This window comes from Triturus cristatus, chromosome 2_1, assembly GCF_964204655.1.
Source record: "Triturus cristatus chromosome 2_1, aTriCri1.1, whole genome shotgun sequence".
Lineage (NCBI taxonomy): Eukaryota > Metazoa > Chordata > Amphibia > Caudata > Salamandridae > Triturus > Triturus cristatus.
The window spans coordinates 423858453-423879311 of NC_140581.1; positions in this window are offsets into that span (position 1 = coordinate 423858453).

The following is a 20859-nucleotide window of genomic DNA, read 5'->3' on the forward strand; positions in this document are numbered from 1 at the left end:
GGAACAAATACTGCGCAACATCCCTAGGATACACAGGAGCATCTCTCAACACGAAACCGCCTATAAACTCGTGATTTTCTACATATTTGGTGGGCCTGCCCACTAATCACCATATTCTGGAAGGAAGTCCTGAGCCACATCAAAGACACTGTAGGTTTCCTTATACCGAGCTCACCAACAGCGATCCTCCTGGGTATCCGGCCCCAACAGCTCACAGCCATGACCCATTGCGATTGGCGCCTCATCGCCCATAAGCTGGGGTGGCTAAACAAGTCATTGCTCTCCACTGGAAGAAGTCCTCTTGCCCACCCATTTCCTTATGGTTCACACGCCTCTGGCATGTCATGGCGACGGAGCTCTTAACATGCCGGATCACACACACAGAGCCCAAATTCACTTATACTTGGCAACCACTGATCGATCACTTCTCCAGATTGGAATACTCCTGTTTCACCCCTCCCTGACTCTGCTCCCTTCAGCTCTTTGAAGATGTCCTCTTGACGCGTGGAACTGAAACTTTATCGTGAAATGCCAAATGAGAGACACGCGTTATTCTCCCCCTAGCCACCGACCAGGGCCCTGACGGACCCTCCCCGGGAAGCCCTCCTCCCCACTCTCCTTCCCACTTCCCCTCCCCCCCACACTTCTGTCTCTTCCCTCTCCCCACCGACCTCTTTTTTCTTGTTCAGCTTTCTGTTTTCTTTCTCACTCCCTTTGCCTTCTTTTCCCTTTCCCTGGCCCCCGGGTAGTTTGCCTGGGCCTACCTTACGGCACTCCAGACTTCTCTCCCCTTCCCTCTCCTTGTTCAGTTACTACGTTAAGTTGAGCGAAATGTTTGACTGCTCTTATCGCCACAGATATTATTTCCTAAATTGCTTATGTCTTCAGGCTCAGCCCTCATGATGCTAGACATGTGCTGCGCTTGCCAGTTGCTCTCGCTGATTCCCCTGTATAACACTGTGCAGTCGACTACTACCATTTGCCTGTTATATGTCTTGTGCTATGGTGTGTGTTTGTCTTCTTTAATAATAATAAAAAAGACTTGACACTAAGAAAAGCAATATCAAAACAAGAATTAATATGGTTGTGCTTCTCCAAAGCAGCCACTAGGAGGTAGCAGTGCATTCGTTCTTGGCTCTGAAAGAAATCTACGCCCTCAAAAAACTTGTTTAGCAAAGAAAGGTTTTACAAGAATCGGTACCCTTTAGAAAATCTTAAATTCGCGTTTTGCAACACATGTTCCTGTTTAAAAAGTACCTGACGGAAAAAACGTCCCTTCCGGACTCGTTTCTTAGATGCTAACACACAGTTTTCTCTATTAAGGGACTTCACAGAACTGGTTTCAGCTTTCTCTGCAGCAGCTGTCTTTGTGCAGAGAGGAAAGCTTTGTGGACTTTCCGTGCACCGAGCAGAAGTACCACAGACACCACGAAGCAGAAACGCCTACTTGCAGCTGATCCACTGTTTGAGGCATTGACAGCTTCTTCTGTTTTCAGCGCTTTTCTGCTTCACTAGAGAAGTTCCTCTGTGCTGGGGAGTGGTATTTTTAACAGGACTTGGTTGGACACCTCTGTGCCTTAGAGTCAGCATGAAACTTCCTGCCTTAGACCTTGGAGCCGTAAATTATGATATCAATCAATCAGGGGTTGATGAAGCGCGCTACTCACCCTTGTGGGTCTCAAGGCGGTTTGGGAATGCATCTCCGGTTCCGTCGAAGAGCCAGGTCTTGAGGTTCCTCCTGAAGGTGTGCAGGCACGGAGAGCGTCTGATGTTAACTGGGAGCTCGTTCCAGGTCTTGGCTGCGATGTAGGAGAAGGCTTGTCTGCCGGTTCTGTTTCTGCGGATGCGGGGTTCTCCGCCAGGGCGAGGTCGGCGGAGCAGAGCTTCCTTTTGGGTACGTGGAAGGAGACTCTCTCGTAGAGGTATTTGGGTCCGATGTTGTGGAGGGATTTGTAGGCGTGAGTGAGAAGTTTGAAGGTTACTCTCTTCTCGACGGGGAGCCAGTGGAGTTCTCGTAGGTGTTGAGTCATATGTTCGTGCCTTGGGGTCCCGAGGACGAGTCTGGCTGCTGTGTTCTGGATGGTTTGGAGCTTGTGTAGAAGAGTTTTGTTGATTCCGGCGTAGAGGGCGTTGCCGTAGTCCAGTCGGCTGGCTATGAGTGCGTGGATGACGGTCCTTCTGCAATCGGGGGTATCCATTTGAAGGTCTTGCGGAGGATCTGGAGGCAGTTGAAACTGGTGGAGGCAACAGAGTTGATCTGGTGGGTCATGGTGAGGGAGGAGTCAAGGATGATGCCGAGGTTCCGTACGCGGTCTGTAGGGGTGGGTGGACTGCCGAGGGTGGAGGGCCACCAGGTGTTGTCCCGGCGAGGAGGGTGGTCTCGGTGCTGTGGTTGCTGCGGAACCCAGACTGGGAGGAGTCTAGGATGGAGTTCTCTTCGATGAAGGCTGTCAGCTGGGTGTTTATAAGTCTCTTGGTCACTTTGGCAGCGCAGGGGAGGAGAGAGATGGGCCGGTAGTTTTTCAGGTCCGTCGGGTCGGCCGTGGGTTTCTTGAGGAGGGGTTTGACCTCTGCCTGCTTCCAGTCGTCTGGGAAGATGCCGGATTTCAAAGAGGCGTTGATGGTCCGTTCTAGTTCGGGTGCGATGGCGGCGGCAGCCCTGTGGTAGATGTGTGGTGGGCAGGGGTCGGTGGGGGCCCCTGAGTGGGTGTTCTTCATGGTCGCGGTGATGTGTTCAACGGTGGCGGGGTTCCAGGTAGTAACGGTCGGCTCATTGTCGATGGTGGGGGGGGTTGTCCGGCGTCTGTTCGCTGAAATTGTTGTAGAGGGCCTTGATTTTCAGATGGAAGTAGGAGCTGAGCTTGTTGCAGAGTTCTTGGGATGGTGTGACGTCCGTGGCTTCGCTGGAGGGTTTGGTGAATTGCTGTATCACGTTGAAAAGTTCTTTGGCGTAGGTTGCGTTGGTGTGGATTTTGTTCTTGATGAAGGTCCGCTGGGTGTCTCTTATGCGCTGGTAGTATTCCTTCAGGTATAGAGCTGGAGATGAATCTCTTCACACAAAGTTCTCTATCAGGGATTTAGGAGTTGTCCCAACGTAGCAGGGCACATTTTCGCCTTTTCTTCTGTTACAGGCAGCCCCCTTGACAGCGTGGTTCATGCAGCGATTTTTTAAGACTAAACTAGTGTATGATTGGTTCCAACCTCTGAGCAATTCAACCCTACATCTTTTGCTATTCCCTTATACAACATTTACAGCAAAGTGGCCGAGTTCCTGCTCTAGAAGTGTGTTCTACTGATTTACCTGTCACAGTATCCTTCGTACTACGACAACTCAAGGTGCCAGCTGTCTGAATCACTTCTGTTCCTTTTCTAAACATGCCAAGGCTGGCTACGTCTGACCAAAACAATCTCTTTCCCTCCAGGTTCTTGCTGTTCCTGTCCGTGGCTGTGAAAGGTCTCCTCAACACAAACAAACCAGCTGTTGCACAAACAGGCCAGGTATTCTACTGTCCTTTCACAGGGGATACGACCTGGATGTGGAAAACACAGTTTCCATCTAACGTCAATCGATCTTTATTCGGCTATATATAGCCATTAAAACAAGACAAAAAATATAAATTAATCCTAATCATCTTTAGTAGAAAAAATCCTTTCAAATCTTAATAAACTGGTGACTTGAAAATTAGATCAATACACAATAAAAAATATACAAAAAACTGAAAAGGTGCTAAAGTGCAGTGTGCATAACATATACAATAATGTCCCACTGCCCCCCATAAGTTAAAACAATGAAAATAAAAACAACAGACTTAATTCATCCAACAGAGTAACCACATCTCTTCCTAGTGGCCAGGGAACATCTTACAAAATGTATAATGGCATAGGCAATGCGCCCTGGGCCACGTTTTTGCACAAATAACAGCACTGGCTTATGTTGCCTAGCATTGGCCTCCTGCAAAATTGGGAGTAGGAAACGCTTCAGAGGATAACATACATTGAACAAAGGAGCAGAAATTGCACTGAACTTTGCATAGAAACATTATCACAAGGACAATAGGGCAATGATGGCAACCAGGATCCCTGGTTTGGGGAAGCCACCAACAAAAAAAATTAAAGGTACTACATTGAAATCTAGACAAATAAAATCTGAGCTCAGAGTTAAGAATGTTGTATAAATAAAACTGAGGGCTGGAAGCCGTCTTTAAAAAAAATAGCTTCAGTGGCCTGCAAAGCCTGGAGTCCCCTAAGGCGTAGCTGAGCTCGCCAATTAAAATATAGTACTTTGGTAAGACTTTTCACATCTGATTTTATGCTATCAGGGTTTGAAAATAACTCCGGGATTCCCAGCAAATTAAAAACAGATTTTTCGTGGCAAGCCAGGGAATGGCTGCAACATTATCCAAAGAGAGACAATCTAATAAAATCTGTGTTCCACACCCTTAGCCACTGTAACAAAAGGGTTATTCCAAGAATATCTGCCAAAAAATACAGCCCTGTTTCAAAGTAATTCGTAAAGGATGGAGTGGCTTTTGGGACAGCTAGTAGTCTACAAAAGAATGTATCCTCCACCCTCTGTAACAAATCCACACCGTTCTTACCCCATACCCCTTCACCATAAGTCCTGATTGCCACGCACTAACTTTGGCATACAATTATGATTTCCTTCACTGGTTTTTGACCCAAGTTTCTAGCAAAATTAAAAACAGCCTCTACAGGTCTCTAGAGTTATAGGGCCCTTGATTTTTAGTAATAACTCTCAATTTATTTGAGAGTCCAAGTTAATGTCCAAATATACAACATTTTGAACCCTAACTATCTACCGCTCCAAATTGAAATGTCCTTGTTTTATTTATTTTTTGTTTATTTTGTAGCCTAATTTCATTATAACTGATTTTTAGGTCTCGGCTAGCGAAGGCTGCGCTTGCGCAGTCTCGCTCGCGACATTTAACGTTTTTCAGAAGTGGGGCTTGAACCCGCCCCTCTTCTCCCCTCTTGTCCATTGGCTGGCCTCTTAAATGCTGGTCAGCCATTGGAGAAGAGCTTTGTCTCTCCAAACAAGCCCCGTCTTTTTCGGATTCGGGGGCGTGTTTTTTCGCTTCTTTCTCTTTTTTGAAGCCTGTCCCTTATTCACTGGTGGGCGTGCTTTTTTTTTTTTTTTCAAGGACGTTCTCAGGTTTATTTTCGTGTCTGTTGCTGGGATGTGCAGAGTGCTTTCCGAAGCTCTAAGGTAAGCGATGTTTGTTTATTTTCATTTGTTGTTTGCTTGTTTTATAATTCCCCGGCTTGTTTTCTGTTTTTTTTACAGGGCTTTCCCGGTCCGTGCCATCCCCGTGCAGCGTCGTGCATGGAGTGCTTTGCCAGGTATGTATGATGCTGTTTGCGGGTCTTAGGTAAGCCATCTTGTCTATGTTTCTCATCTAACTTTTTTTTCTGTTTTTTTACAGGGCTTCCCCGGTCCGTGCCGTCCCTGTGCAGCGTCGCGCATGGAGTGCTTTGCCCAGTATGTATGATGCTGTTTGCGGATCTTACGTAAGCCATCTTGTCTATGTTTCTCATCTAACGTTTTTTTTCTGTTTTTTTACAGGGCTTCCCCGGTCCGTGCCATCCCCGTGCAGCGTCGTGCATGGAGTGCTTTGCCCGGTATGTATGATGCTGTTTGCGGATCTTAGGTAAGCCATCTTGTCTATGTTTCTCATCTAACGTTTTTTTTCACAGGGCTTCCCCGGTCCGTGCCGTCCCCGTGCAGCGTCGTGCATGGAGTGCTTTGCCCGGTATGTATGATGCTGTTTGCGGGTCTTAGGTAAGCCATCTTGTCTATGTTTCTCATCTAACGTTTTTTTCTGTTTTTTTACAGGGCTTCCCCGGTCCGTGCCGTCCCTGTGCAGCGTCGTGCATGGAGTGCTTTGCCCGGTATGTATGATGCTGTTTGCGGGTCTTAGGTAAGCCATCTTGTCTATGTTTCTCATCTAACGTTTTTTTCAGTTTTTTTACAGGGCTTCCCCGGTCCGTGCCGTCCCCGTGCAGCGTCGTGCATGGAGTGCTTTGCCCGGTATGTATGATGCTGTTTGCGTGTCTTAGGTAAGCCATCTTGGGTATGTTTCTCATCTAACGCTTTTTTTCTGTTTTTTTACAGGGCTTCCCCGGTCCGTGCCGTCCCCGTGCAGCGTCGTGCATGGAGTGCTTTGCCCGGTATGTATGATACTGTTTGCGGGTCTTAGGTAAGCCATCTTGTCTATGTTTCAAATCTAATGCTTTTTTTCAGTTTTTTTACAGGGCTTCCCCGGTCCGTGCCGTCCCCGTGCAGCGTCGTGCATGGAGTGCTTTGCCCGGTATGTATGATGCTGTTTGCGGGTCTTAGGTAAGCCATCTTGTCTATGTTTCTCATCTAACGTTTTTTTCAGTTTTTTTACAGGGCTTCCCCGGTCCGTGCCGTCCCCGTGCAGCGTCGTGCATGGAGTGCTTTGCCCGGTATGTATGATGCTGTTTGCGTGTCTTAGGTAAGCCATCTTGGGTATGTTTCTCATCTAACGCTTTTTTTCTGTTTTTTTACAGGGCTTCCCCGGTCCGTGCCGTCCCCGTGCAGCGTCGTGCATGGAGTGCTTTGCCCGGTATGTATGATACTGTTTGCGGGTCTTAGGTAAGCCATCTTGTCTATGTTTCAAATCTAATGCTTTTTTTCAGTTTTTTTACAGGGCTTCCCCGGTCCGTGCCGTCCCCGTGCAGCGTCGTGCATGGAGTGCTTTGCCTGGTATGTATGATGCTGTTTGCGGGTCTTAGGTAAGCCATCTTGTCTATGTTTCTCATCTAACGCTTTTTTTCTATTTTTTTACAGGGCTTTCCCGGCACGTTCCGTCCCCGTGCAGCGTCGTGCATGGAGTGCTTTGCCCTGTATGTATGATGCTGTTTGCGGGTCTTAGGTAAGCCATCTTGTCTATGTTTCTCATCTAACGCTTTTTTTCTGTTTTTTTTACAGGGCTTACCCGGCCCGTGCCGTCCCCGTGCAGCGTCGTGCATGGAGTGCTTTGCCCGGTATGTATGATGCTGTTTGCGGCTCTTAGGTAAGCCATCTTGTCTATGTTTCTCATCAAATGCTTTTTTTCTGTTTTTTTACAGGGCTTCCCCGGTCCGTGCTGTCCCAGTGCAGCGTCGTGCATGGAGTGCTTTGCCCGGTATGTATGATGCTGTTTGCGGGTCTTAGGTAAGCAATATTGTCTATGTTTCTCATCTAACGCTTTTTTTCTGTTTTTTTACAGGGCTTCCCCGGTCCGTGCCGTCCCCGTGCAGCGTCGTGCATGGAGTGCTTTGTCCGGTATGAATGATGCTGTTTACGGGTCTTAGGTAAGCCATCTTGTCTGTGTTTCTCATCTAACGTTTTTTTCCAGTTTTTTTTCCAGGGCTTCCCCGGTTCGTGCCGTCCCCGTGCAGCGTCGTGCATGGAGTGCTTTGCCCGGTATGTATGATGCTGTTTGCGGGTCTTAGGTAAGCCATCTTGTCTATGTTTCTCATCTAACGTTTTTTTCTGTTTTTTTACAGGGCTTTCCCGGTCCGTGCCGTCCCCGTGCAGCGTCGTGCATGGAGTGCTTTGCCCGGTATGTATGATGCTGTTTGCGTGTCTTAGGTAAGCCATCTTGGGTATGTTTCTCATCTAACGTTTTTTTCTGTTGTTTTACAGGGCTTCCCCGGTCCGTGCCGTCCCCGTGCAGCGTTGTGCATGGAGTGCTTTGCCCGGTATGTATGATGCTGTTTGCCAGTCTTAGGTAAGCCATCTTGTCTATGTTTCAAATCTAATGCTTTTTTTCAGTTTTTTTACAGGGCTTCCCCGGTCCGTGCCGTCCCCGTGCAGCGTCGTGCATGGAGTGCTTTGCCCGGTATGTATGATGCTGTTTGCGGGTCTTAGGTAAGCCATCTTGTCTATGTTTCTCATCTAACGCTTTTTTTCTGTTTTTTTACAGGGCTTTCCCGGCACGTTCCGTCCCCGTGCAGCGTCGTGCATAGAGTGCTTTGCCCGGTATGTATGATGCTGTTTGCGGGTCTTAGGTAAGCCATCTTGTCTATGTTTCTCATCTAACGCTTTTTATCTGTTTTTTTACAGGGCTTCCCCGGTCCGTGCCGTCCCCGTGCAGCGTCGTACATGGAGTGCTTTGCCCGGTATGTATGATGCTGTTTGCGGGTCTTAGGTAAGCCATCTTGTCTATGTTTCTCATCTAACGCTTTTTTTCTGTTTTTTTACAGGGCTTCCCCGGTCCGTGCCATCCCCGTGCAGCGTCGTGCATGGAGTGCTTTGCCCGGTATGTATGATGCTGTTTGCGGCTCTTAGGTAAGCCATCTTGTCTATGTTTCTCATCAAACGCTTTTTTTCTGTTTTTTTACAGGGCTTCCCCGGTCCGTGCTGTCCCAGTGCAGCGTCGTGCATGGAGTGCTTTGCCCGGTATGTATGATGCTGTTTGCGGGTCTTAGGTAAGCAATCTTGTCTATGTTTCTCATCTAACGCTTTTTTTCTGCTTTTTTACAGGGCTTCCCCGGTCCGTGCCGTCCCCGTGCAGCGTCGTGCATGGAGTGCTTTGTCCGGTATGAATGATGCTGTTTGCGGGTTTTAGGTAAGCCATCTTGTCTATGTTTCTCATCTAACGCTTTTTTTCAGTTTTTTTACAGGGCTTCCCTGGTCCGTGCCGTCCCCGTGCAGCATCGTGCATGGAGTGCTTTGCCCGGTATGTATGATGCTGTTTGCGGGTCTTAGGTAAGCCATCTTGTCTATGTTTCTCATCTAACGCTTTTTTCTGTTTTTTTACAGGGCTTCCCCGGTCCGTGCCGTCCCTGTGCAGCGTCGTGCATGGAGTGCTTTGCCCGGTATGTATGATGCTGTTTGCGGGTCTTAGGTAAGCCATCTTGTCTATGCTTCTCATCTAACGTTTTTTTCTGGTTTTTTACAGGGCTTCCCCGGTCCGTGCCGTCCCCGTGCAGCGTCGTGCATGGAGTGCTTTGCCCGGTATGTATGATGCTGTTTGCGAGTCTTAGGTAAGCCATCTTGTCTATGTTTCAAATCTAAAGCTTTTTTTCTGTTTTTTTACAGGGCTTCCCCTGTCCGTGCCGTCCCCGTGCAGCGTCGTGCATGGAGTGCTTTGCCCGGTATGTATGATGCTGTTTGCGGGTCTTAGGTAAGCCATCTTGTCTATGTTTCTCATCTAATGCTTTTTTTCATTTTTTTTTACAGGGCTTCCCCGGCACGTTCCGTCCCCGTGCAGCATGGTGCATGGAGTGCTTTGCCCGGTATGTATGATGCTGTTTGCGGGTGTTAGGTAAGCCATCTTTTCTTTGTTTCTCATCTAACTCTTTTTTCTGTTTTTTTTTACAGGTCTTCCCCGGTCAGTGTCGTCCCCGTGCAGCGTCGTGCATGGAGTGCTTTGCCCGATATGTATGATGCTGTTTGCGGGTGTTAGGTAAGCCATCTTGTCTATGTTTATTATCTAACTCTTTTTTTACTTTTTTTTACAGGTCTTCCCCGGCCCGTTCTGTCTCCGTGCAGCGTCGTACAAGCTTCTTTAAGGTAAGTGTAAGAGTTATTGTTATTTATTTATTTTATAGGTTTTGATTAATTCTGATCTTATTTTTGTATTTTTTCCATTACTTTGTACAGTCTTTAATTTGCAGAGGTTATTTAATTATATATCTAATGCTTTTTGTGTGATGCTAATAGACGTGGTTCTTGACGAAAGTGCTGTTATGTGTATTTTGTGGAGACTTCCTTATTTGATTACGGCAGGGTGGGGCACGTTTTTCATTGAATCTACTGTTGTGGGTATGTTCTGTTGGTTTCCAGATGTAACGGTAGGCGTCACGCAGCTACGATTAGGTAAGTGCAATCTTTGTCTAATTTTTATGTTATTTTTGATTATTTTTTAATGTAAACATTATGCGCCTATTGTTTATGTATTTGCCCTTTTGCTAAATGACTGTCATTGATCAATGCTGTTTGTGTTTCTTGTACTGTTTTCTTATTGTGTGTAGCGTCGTCTCAAGGTAAGTTACAGGTCTACCCTGGCCTTTGTTGTATTCGTGTAGCGTTGTACATGGAGTGCTTTTGCCCGGTATGTATGCTGTTGGTTGCGGGTCTCAGGTAAGCCATCTTGCCTATGTCTCTCATCTAATGTTTTCGTTTTTCTTTTTCAGCTCTTCCCTGGCCCGTGTGCTCTCCGTGCAGCGTCTAGCATGGAGTGCTTTGCCCGGTATGTATGATGCTGTTTGCGGGTCTTAGGTAAGCCATCTTGTCTATGTTTCTCATCTAACTCTTTTTTCTGTTTATTTTACAGGTTTGCCCTGGCTGGTGTCGTCCCCGTGCAGCGTCGTGCATAGAGTGCTTTGCCCGGTATGTATGATGCTGTTTGCGGGTCTTAGGTAAGCCATCTTGTCTATCTTTCTCATCTAACGCTTTTTTCAGTTTTTTGCAGGTCTTCCCCGGCCCGTGTCGTCCTCGTGCAGCGTCGTGCATGGAGTGCTTTGCCCGGTATGTATGATGCATCCCACTTCTTCATTAGCACACAAGATCAATGTGTATGTGGCTAGATCTATGTGTGTCTGTGTGCTTCTGTATATCTGTGTAGCTCTCTGTGTGTGGCTGTATGTGTATGTGGCTCTGTGTATGTGTGTCTTTGTGATTTTAGCTTTGTGTGTGTGCCTCTGTGTGAGTGTGAGTGTCTCAATGTATGTGCAGGAGGCTCTATATGTGTATGTGTTTTTCTTTATGTGCCTCTATAAGGGTGACTTTTTGTGTAAGTGCCTCTATGCATAACTGCCTCTGACTCTGTGTGGGTAAATCTTTGTATATGTAGGTGGCTCAGTATGGGTGGCTCTATTTGTGTGCGTTGCTCTATGCAAAAAGCTCTGTGTAGGTGGCTCTGTATGACTGGCTTTGTATGTTTGCCTCTGTGTCTGTGTGCAAATGCAGTAGGTCTCACATTTCAGACAGATTAAGCTACTAACTTGCAAATAACAATGCTGTTTCTTTCAATCTTTTGAAGGCAAAAATAAAAGCAATGTCATGAGCAATACCAATACCTATAACTTTGACAATGCCGAGACGGTTGCATTGTAAATGCTTGTTAATAGGTTGATTTTAAGATGCAAATTTTCCATAAAATGAATAAAAGCAGCCTAGTTCGAATTAGGTCTAACTTTGTTCTGTAGAATATCTTATCAATAAATTGGTAAAAATACTTTTTGTATGGCTTGACTAGGTGCAGGATCAACATTATCAATTTGCTTTGAATTGGAGAATTGAAACACAGCTTCCTGAATGCAGACCTGATATACTTAAGCCAGAGTAGGGACTGGGTACCACGTAGGGCTAATAGATATTTGAGGGCATCTTTATGGGCTCCAAGAGCGGGTGAGGTCCAAATCCTATGCAGTACAATAGGGGTCCAAGCTCAGCTTTCCAGGTAACTTTCTTGAGTGCCAGATCGAAGTACAGTGCGGCGTATTCTTTGGGAGTGCAAGTAACTGCCTGATGAAGTTATGTTCTGTATGCAACAGTATACTACAATTGGCATAGCTCCATATCTCCGCTCCATATAGTGCTTCCTCCAAAGCCTTTATATTGTGGATCATGATTGCTGGGGCAATTGTTTTGTAAAACATTTTGTTAAATATCTTTAACAATCGAGTCGAGTGATGTATTAGCGTGCCGTCAACTTTGTGGACCTACATAGACAAATCTAGGCTAGTTGTTAGCCTTAGCCCTACATAATCAAAATTGGAGACCTGCTCGATTGGATCCGCACTGACAAGTTGTTTACATTTCTCATTTTTAGCTCTAGTAGGATTAAAAATATAATATTTGTTTTTGTAATATTAAGTTCTAGACGCAGCTCGTTGCAAAAAATATTGAAGTCACCTAACAGCTGCTGTGGACACTTTCGTGATTTTGAGATCAGGAGAGTGTCGTCTGCAAAAAGCTGGGCAGGCATTCTCCTGTCCCCCACACTTGGGGCATCACGGCCGTCCCTAGCTAGCCTTCTCACAGCATTGTTAATAAAGAGAGAAAACAGACTGGGTGCCAATATGCATCCCTGTCTAACTGCTTACTGGTTCGGTGAGCTCCCCTTTGCCCCCATCTAACCCTTGCTTAAATAATTAATGACAATCGTTCCCATGTGTGTCTCACTGGCAAACTGTATTTCTAACCCTCCTTGTTACCTTGCTCTGCACTAAATTTGGCAAAATCTTTGGTCGTGTACCGATCGTTTCTTTCTAAAAAGAAAGGTTGCAAATTGCTGAAGGCTGAGACACTTTATGAGTGTAGGATCTTTTTATGGAAATCAAGTTTCAACCTTAACAAAATGGCCCAACAGACATCTCTATTCTAATCGTTAGAAAAGGTTTTAACGCTCTGTACATAGAAACATTTTGTGTGAAATTAGCATTGGTCTATTCAGTTGTTCCAATAGCGGTCAGGATTTTGATGAGTCGCGCAGATTTAACATCTGTTTTTAAGGTCGGATTTATTATATGCCATGTTTGATGCATTTTAAAGTATCTCCCAGGCAGCCGCTCATTTACATAATAAATATTTAATGGCCGCTCTGCGATGAGAGTCTCTTTTTTATTAAGAAGGAAGTGCTGAGTCCAGCAGGCCCGAAGTCTGAAAAACACACGAAACTCCGCTCCCACAACCAGCGAGCACGTCAAACATAGATGGAATGGGTTTAATAGCAGAATATTCCTTTATTGCAAGCCCTGTGTTGTGTACGCTCTGGTGTGTGCTGTGCAAAGGGATACAATACATACGTTTTACATATATGGGGCCCTATCTCCTTCCCCTAGGCCTCCACCAAAGTCCCCTCAACAGCCCTCAACCAGTATTTCTCTATGAGGCCCAGAGATACATGAGTTTACTCATACAAGTAAATTCGGTTGTAAACTTAGGGTAAAATGTATACATAAATGCCGGAGCACGGTGTAACGCCAAATTTGGCAACACCGCTCTACGACAATTTCAAAACACAGGGATGCGCCGTATTTAAAAAAATAGGGCGCACCCCTGCGTTTCCCCTACATTGCCACTAATAATGCTGCTTAGCGCCAGGGACACCTTCCTGCACATAAACAATCTTTGAAGGAGATGTGCTATTTCTATGTGTGCTGCAGAAAGAGCAAAATACGAGGAACATTTCTCCTCATATCGCCCTCCTAAATGTTACCTGTCCTTATTTTGTGGTGCTGCTCCTTCCTTGTAAATATGGGGCAGCCTCAAAATGCAATGAATGTCGTGGTGGAACGCCCACTGCAAAGGGGCATATTTACAAGGTGGCTTTAAGCCACTTTGAGTGGCTTAACGTCACCTTGTAAATATGGGGTACGGAACAACGCCACCAGAGCGTCAGAAAATGTGATGCTCCGGTGGCGTTAGGGACTTGTAAATGTGCCCATAGTTTACAACTACATCTACCTTACTTATGCCTGCCTGGAATTCACAAAGGGATTTCTGGCATGAGTAAGCCATGAGTGAGCTGTTGTCCACAGCTGTAACTCCCACTCAAGGGCTGGGAATGTGGGCAATCCAAGGCCTGGTTCGCCTTGGAAGTTTTTGAACGCCCACAAGTACCTATGTTCGTGAGCATTCAGAAAATTCTCCACAGTGTTGGCATAAATACTTTCTGGGGTGGGAAGGGGAATGGCACCCCCACATTTATGGAGCAGGTGCAATGGAGTTTTGTCTAGAGGAAAAAATATTTAACCCTCAGAGAGAAAAAAGAAAACAATCTGCATTTGGAAAGGGGATCCGATTTCCTCTGTGCAGAGATCTCTGTTGCAAAGAACTCCATATAGCATATAGAGATCCTGATTGGAAAATTCATTGGAGGAGTTCAGACTGATGAAATGCCACTGCAAACAACAGGAACGCAAATGGAGAAGGAGCCCGATCATTGCAGACAGGAACACAAGACGCTGCCACCAAATGACCCAGAGCCCCAAACGCGCTGCTCTGGCAGACTGCATTGACGCCAGCACCAACAGAAGCAAATAAATATTTGCCATTGTGAAAGATTTCACCCTACCATCGGCCTCCTCCAACTTGATCATTCCTGTGCAGGAGCTCTGCATCAATCTCTCTCCATTTTTCAGCAGCAAAATCACCACCATTTACAGCAACTTCAGCCCCCAACCAGATCAGACATCCCTTACCAAACGCCTCCTGATCTTATCCAATAATGCTAGCCACAAGGCCTGTCATCACCTCAGAAGAAACCGCTACCACCATGAGTCCACCCACTCAGGGGCCCCATCGGACCCCTGCCACACCACATCAACTCCAGAGGACTGCAACCCATACACGCCATGCTCACACCCATTCTGTATGCCTCCACCTCTTTCCCGACTTGCCCAGATGCTTGGAAACATGCAACTGCCCTCCCATTGCTGAAACCCTCTGCGGACCTTTCAAAGCTCACCAACTACAGTCGGATCTCCCTGCTACCATTCCAGGCCAAGGTCTTTGAGAAAAACATCAACAGATATCTCAACAAATATCTCAATGGCCACCACCTCCTCGACACCACTCAGTCTGGTGTCAGACCCGACCCCAGCACTGAAACTGCCCTCTTTGCTGCCAAGGATGACATCCACATAACTCTGGACAGATGAGACGTGGTAGCCCTCATCCTACTGGAACCCTCTACAGCATTTGACAGTCTCCCACCCCATCGTCATCCAAATGCCTACATGACATCGGAATCCAAGGACACACACTCCGATGGATCTGCTCCTTCCTGACTGCAAGGACTCAGTCAGTCAGCCTAGCACTGTACACCTGGGTAACAGTAACAATAATTTTATGCCGAACTATATTCACTGGGACCGAGGCCACTGCACTCCAGTTATGGATGCCCTTTTGTACCCAACACGGGACAGAGGGCTTGACCTGTCTTTGTTTGCATTACCTCTTCATCCAGCCTTCTTTGTCCAATTTCTTATGGAATGCAGTGCGGAAGTGCTGCCTCCAGACGACCACCCTTCCAAAAACGTTTCATTAATTTTAATTACCCCTTCAAAGACCCACCCCTGAAACTTTCAGTGTTTTTTGTACACATGCTTTGGAAGTATTTTCTTGTTACACAGTGCAGGGCCTCTGTCAGTAGGCTACTTATTAGTCCTTGTGTCTATGCAGGGCAAATACCCATATTTATTTGTTTAATAGTGGTGCAGTGGTCTGTATTATTTATTTAATAGTGTTGCAATGGCCCATATTTACTTTCTTAATAGCGGTGCAGTGGCCCGTATGTATTGCTATTTGGATTCACACCTGTGTTTTCAGGGGATTAGGTGTGAAGAAGACATTGGCGCTTGGACATATCTGCATTTAGTAAGGAATCAGACAAGGAATACTGGAAGAGGAGGTAATGTCTAGATTGCATACCAGTAATCCTAATTACTTCAATCCCACATTCTCCGTCCCAGATTTGTGTTTGCACCATACTGCCAGAAGCCTTCTTTGCACACCTGGGGAGCTTTTTGATCACACACATTCCTGACATTCAAAAGTGCTTTTTCACTAATGTATGAATGTGTGTTTTTGTAATCTGTTCGATTTTTGGGACGTTTGTGGTGTGATTGTCTCAATTGCGCGACCTGTTGAAGTGCATTTCAGTGAGCCATGTGATAGTATTGCTCTGTACAGCAGGATCATAGTGCTGTGAAACTGTCAAAATGATATGGACTGAATATAGGTGGTGGCATTGGAAGTGGTCCAGCTGTGGGATTCCTGGCCTCGGAGGGCTGTGAAGAAGCAGGACTGGGTCATAAATATGCATGAAGCAGGGGCAGCTCCTCCGCTATGGGGTAGGAGTGTCGCCCCACTGCTGAAAGGCAGCAGACAAAAGGAAAATAACATGGCACTAAAACTATTTTACTGTCATTTTATTTTTCACTCTCAGCTGCGGAGTGTATGGCGGGGTGGGCCATGTTGCAGCTCACATAGCAGGGGAAGGAGGAGTGGTAGGCACTGAAAGTGCCATGTTGGTTTGGGTGGCCGTCTACGGCCAGCCAAACTGACATGCGCACTTTGATATCTCCAGGCTGTACCTTGGAGATATCAGCACTGCTCAGGAGCATAGGCTTCCAGTCCCTGCTGGAGATTAAACCTGGCCCGCACCGCCCAATCCCAGCACTGCTCTCATATTTGGAGTAATAGCATGAGAGCAGTGCTGGGATTGCGTGGTGAGCTGGGAGCCTGTGCTCATGGGATTGGAGTGCCAGGAGTAGGGCGCTGCGGGAGCAGAAGATCGTGCCCGACTCGGTGCAAGGTAAGTGTACATTTCTTTTTCTTTTTTTTATTCCCCCCGTGTTGCCTACCCCTGTCGGATTAGCAGCCACTGCTGCATGAAGGAGCAAGGAAAACCCATCAAAGGCTTTGGAGACCTGCTGCTGTAGACACTGAAAATACTGACCTGCCTATGAAGTGAAAATTACATATATTAACTTATGTTGGGCCCACTTTGGCAGTACAGCGGGCACGATCTTCGTTTCAGGCAGTGAAAAAGACACTCCAGTCACATAACTTAAAATATGCCTTTCTCTTTCTGGCCCGCTTGAAAGTTATATACAGACAAAAAGCCATGTTTTTTGATACTCTGGAAGAGGCGGCGGAGTAGGCGGAGGTTACGCTGACTCCCAACTCGTCACAGGAATCGACGGTGACCGACGCCGGACACAACCAAAACCACAACGAGTAGAGAGAGACAAGCGGAAGCAAAGCCAGGAGAGTCGTCATGGCCGAAGTGCCAATCCATCCCAAGAACAAATTAGGGACGGTAAACAGCAGGCGCTGATGGTCGCTACGCACTGGGAGATCCCGGTAGGAAATCCAGTGCAGGAACTGCCGAGTCCTCGGACGATTCCCAGGGTCATTCAGATTCTGACCAAAGTGTGATGCTGTTCCCCTCGATAACCCCAAAGACTGCTAATGATTATGTGGGATGAACTGAATGGTAGTATAAAGCTCTAGGGCTCCATCAGATAAGTACGGTGTACTTCCTTACTAGACACAAATTGATCCGGATGTCATTATTAATCATGCTAGAATAGGGCCTGCGCTGGGGATCCGCAAAGGGTACAAGTAGGCCCCACATCATGGGCGTCAGGGAATTGGTGGTTACCGCCTCCCCCGTGGCGACTGCTAATTGGTATAAGTTCTGCAGAGCTCCTGTTGAGCTTTTTTGTATTGTTTGGTCCTCTGAAGTTGATTGGGGGAACCTTTTGTTGAAGTGTTTTAAGGGGATGCCTACACATAGACTCAGACACAGGTATTGCTTTAGTTGGTCACCAGGAAAGGATGAGTGGTCCACGTATGTACTACTATATCAATTTAGATGACACAGCCTAATAAGTATAAATGTACATCCTGGAATGTCAGAGGATTGGGCTCGGTACACAAGAGACACTTTATTCTGGCCCAGATTAACCGCAGGAGGTCCCACATTGTGCTGCTTCAGGAATCCCACCTCACACAGGCAGAGGCTATTAAATTGCAAAGAAAATGGAGGGGGCAGATACATGCTGGTGCAGACATATAGTGCTGGGAAGTGTATATGCCCCAAACTCGTAACAAGACAAGTTCCTAGAGATCCTTACCAATGCATTAACGGAATGGGAAGGTTACCCTTGGGTGTTAGGAGGCGATTTTAATATGGTGCTTGAAGTAGATTTAGACAGATCTCATCCGCCGCTACAAGGTACGAGCTGTAAAAAGTTGGCGGATGCACTTAAAGGTTGGGCGGAGGGCTGGAATATTGGTGCTGTATGGCGTACCAGTCACCCCACGAGTAAGGAATATTTCTTCTATTCACCGCCACATGGTTTACATACTCGCATTGATAGGATCTTCTGCTCATTGCCACTGCTTGCTAACATACTAGACACCACCTACTTAGGTAAAACATTTCAGACCCCAGCCCCCTAGAAGCTACCCTGTCCTGGGGCAGGGTACCCACTCTGGTCCCTACCTGGAGACTGCAACCCACACTGTTAGAAGATCCGGTGTTCCGCGACGCCATTTCCACGACCATCACTCAATACTTCAGGGAGAATGCACATACAGCTAGCACGCGCTAACTTGAATGGGATGCTTTTAAGACAGTGATTAGAGGTTCTGCTATTAGTCAGAGGGCATGCGTGCGCTCCATAATAGTGAAGCGATTGGTGGAAGTTGAGAGCAGAATGGGACGCCTAGAGCGGTAAGCATTACTAGTGACGCCCATAAGACGGAGCTACAGGAGGCTCATATTACACATGTGGAATTATTGGAGGAACTTCGCAACGTAGACTATAGATTATACATACGGAAACAGCATGCAGAGGCAGATAGGGCTGGGCCGCTACTAGCTAGTATTATCAGGGACGTACCGGTGTCGACCCCCATCACAAATGAATACCCCAGACGGTGCTATTGCTCGTACCCAATTAGCAATTAACAACGCTTTCAAACAATACTATAAAGACCTATACACAGCGCCAGAGGAGTGTAGTGAGGAAGCTTATGATTCCTTTTTTGAAGAGCTGCAGTTCCCACAATTGGAAGGGGAGCAGAGGGATGAGCTGGAAAGGCCCATAACACAAGCGGAGATACGTGCGGTGATTAAGGCTCTCCCACGTAACAAAGCCCCGGGCATAGATGGTTTACCAATCGGGTTCTATGCAGCGTATTTGGACTTGATTGTGCCTCACCTACAGAGGTTGTATCAGGCCTCTATAGACACTGGTTTACTTCCTTCCACAACATTGCAGGCCTTGGTGGTATCCCTGCCCAAACCGGGACGAGACAGCAGAGATATAGCAGGGTATCGCCCACTTTCCCTATTACATACGGGTTATAACTTTCTTAGTAAATTGCTAGCGAACAGAATACTCCAGTTGGTACCGAAGTTGATGTGGATCAATGTGGGTTTGTGCGGGGCAGGAGCACGGCTCTTAATATCAGGAGGCTACACCAGAATATGGCGACTGTGCCCACGGATGTGGGCCCACAGGGCTGTGTGTCGTTGGACCTACGCCATGCTTTCGACTCGCTGCACTGGGGATATATGCTCCGTACTCTTCAGAAGTATGGTATACCGGATGGATACGTGAGATGGATTAAGCTCCTGTACACAGGCCCGACAGCTCGGACTCACACGAGCGAGCATATTTCACAACAATATGCAATCGAAAGAGGTACGTGGCAAGGATGTCCGTTGTCTCCATTGCTGTTTGTGCTGGCCTTGGGGCCACTTGTTACCAAACTCAGACTCATGGCAGGACACAGGGGGATACGGGTTGGGCACAGTACACACATTGTCTCAGCATACGCTGCTGACCTCATTTTATATATTAATAATCTTCGAGGGGATCTGGAACCACTTCCTACCGTCTTTCGGCAATTCAGATTGTTGTCTGGGCTGGATATTAACGAAACAAAGTCATATGCGTATTTCTTTACAGATACCGAACAGGCAGATCCCTTGCCATTTGGTAGCTGGACATTTAAAACAGCGGCAGTCAAGTTCCGATACCTTGGCATCCATATTTATAGACAAACAAGGGATATTCTGGACGGAAACCTGATAAGGGCTATTACAGCACAGCAAACTCAGATACAATTTTGAACATCGCTGCCGTTGTCCGTGATGGGAAGAGTCACCATCACTAAAATGGTGGTGCTCCCTAGACTGCTTTACTATTTTAAGATCTTGCCCATTGTGGTTCCTTCGTATGTATTTAAAACGCTGGACATGCTCCTAGTGGAACTTATATGGGGGGCGAAACGTAGGAGACTAAGCTTAGCAAAGCTTTAATTGGATACGCGACGGGGGGTGGGGATTCCTGATTTTAAGGCATATTGCTATGCGGGTCAATTGCAGTAGTTGGCGTACTGGATAGCTGGACGTAACTTGCACGAGATTGCACTGTCGCAACGTGACTGGGAGAGAGGGGTGCTTCATACAATGCTGCTGCCCAATAGTAGACCCACGGGGCCTCAGCCTCCTTTGTTGAAAACTGCGATGTAGTACTGGAGAGGGGTGCTGCGATACACGAAAGCCATGAAACCCTATGCCCCAAATATTCCCTTACTAGGTTAACTTTACCGATGGGTAGGGTGATGCTACGAGGCATCTCTGTATGGGTGGAAGGGGGAGTAATCACGGTAGGCATGCTCTTCCTGGATAAAACACTGATGACACACGACACTTTCGCAAGGGTACAGGGAGTGCCCAATAGTTTATTTTTACTGCACGCAAATGTGGTTAGATATGTGCGATCCACATGAGTGCCGGAGGGGGATGAACCTCCGACACATGAGCTGGTGCACATGCAGTATTCAATGGGAGTAGGCAGCCACTTGACTCGGTGGTTATACAGGGGAATTCGCAACCATGTGGCAGCATCACTACAACTGCTGCGTGAAAATGGAATGCTGACCTGGGGCGGGACCTCACGGATAAAGAATGGGTGCATCTTGTGGAATACCCAGGAAGGTATCACGGAACCCAAAATTTTAATTTATTCAGCTAATGATAGTTCACCGTGCCTACCTAACCCCCCGTACGCTACACAGGATGTTCCCGGGCACGTCTGATACATGCCCTAGATGTCATGCTCCTAATGCCTATTTACTGCACATGCTGTGGAACTGCCCGCGGTTAGCGCAATACTGGGTGACAATGCAGACGACGTTAAACACAGTGGCACCAGGGAAATGAGGGGAACCACTAGAATAAAGCATGCTGGGATTTCACATACAGAATAAGAAAGGCAGCCCAATAACACGATTTGCGAATCTATTGCTTATACTGGCTAAGCGCACACTCACCATGAGGTGGAAGAATACAC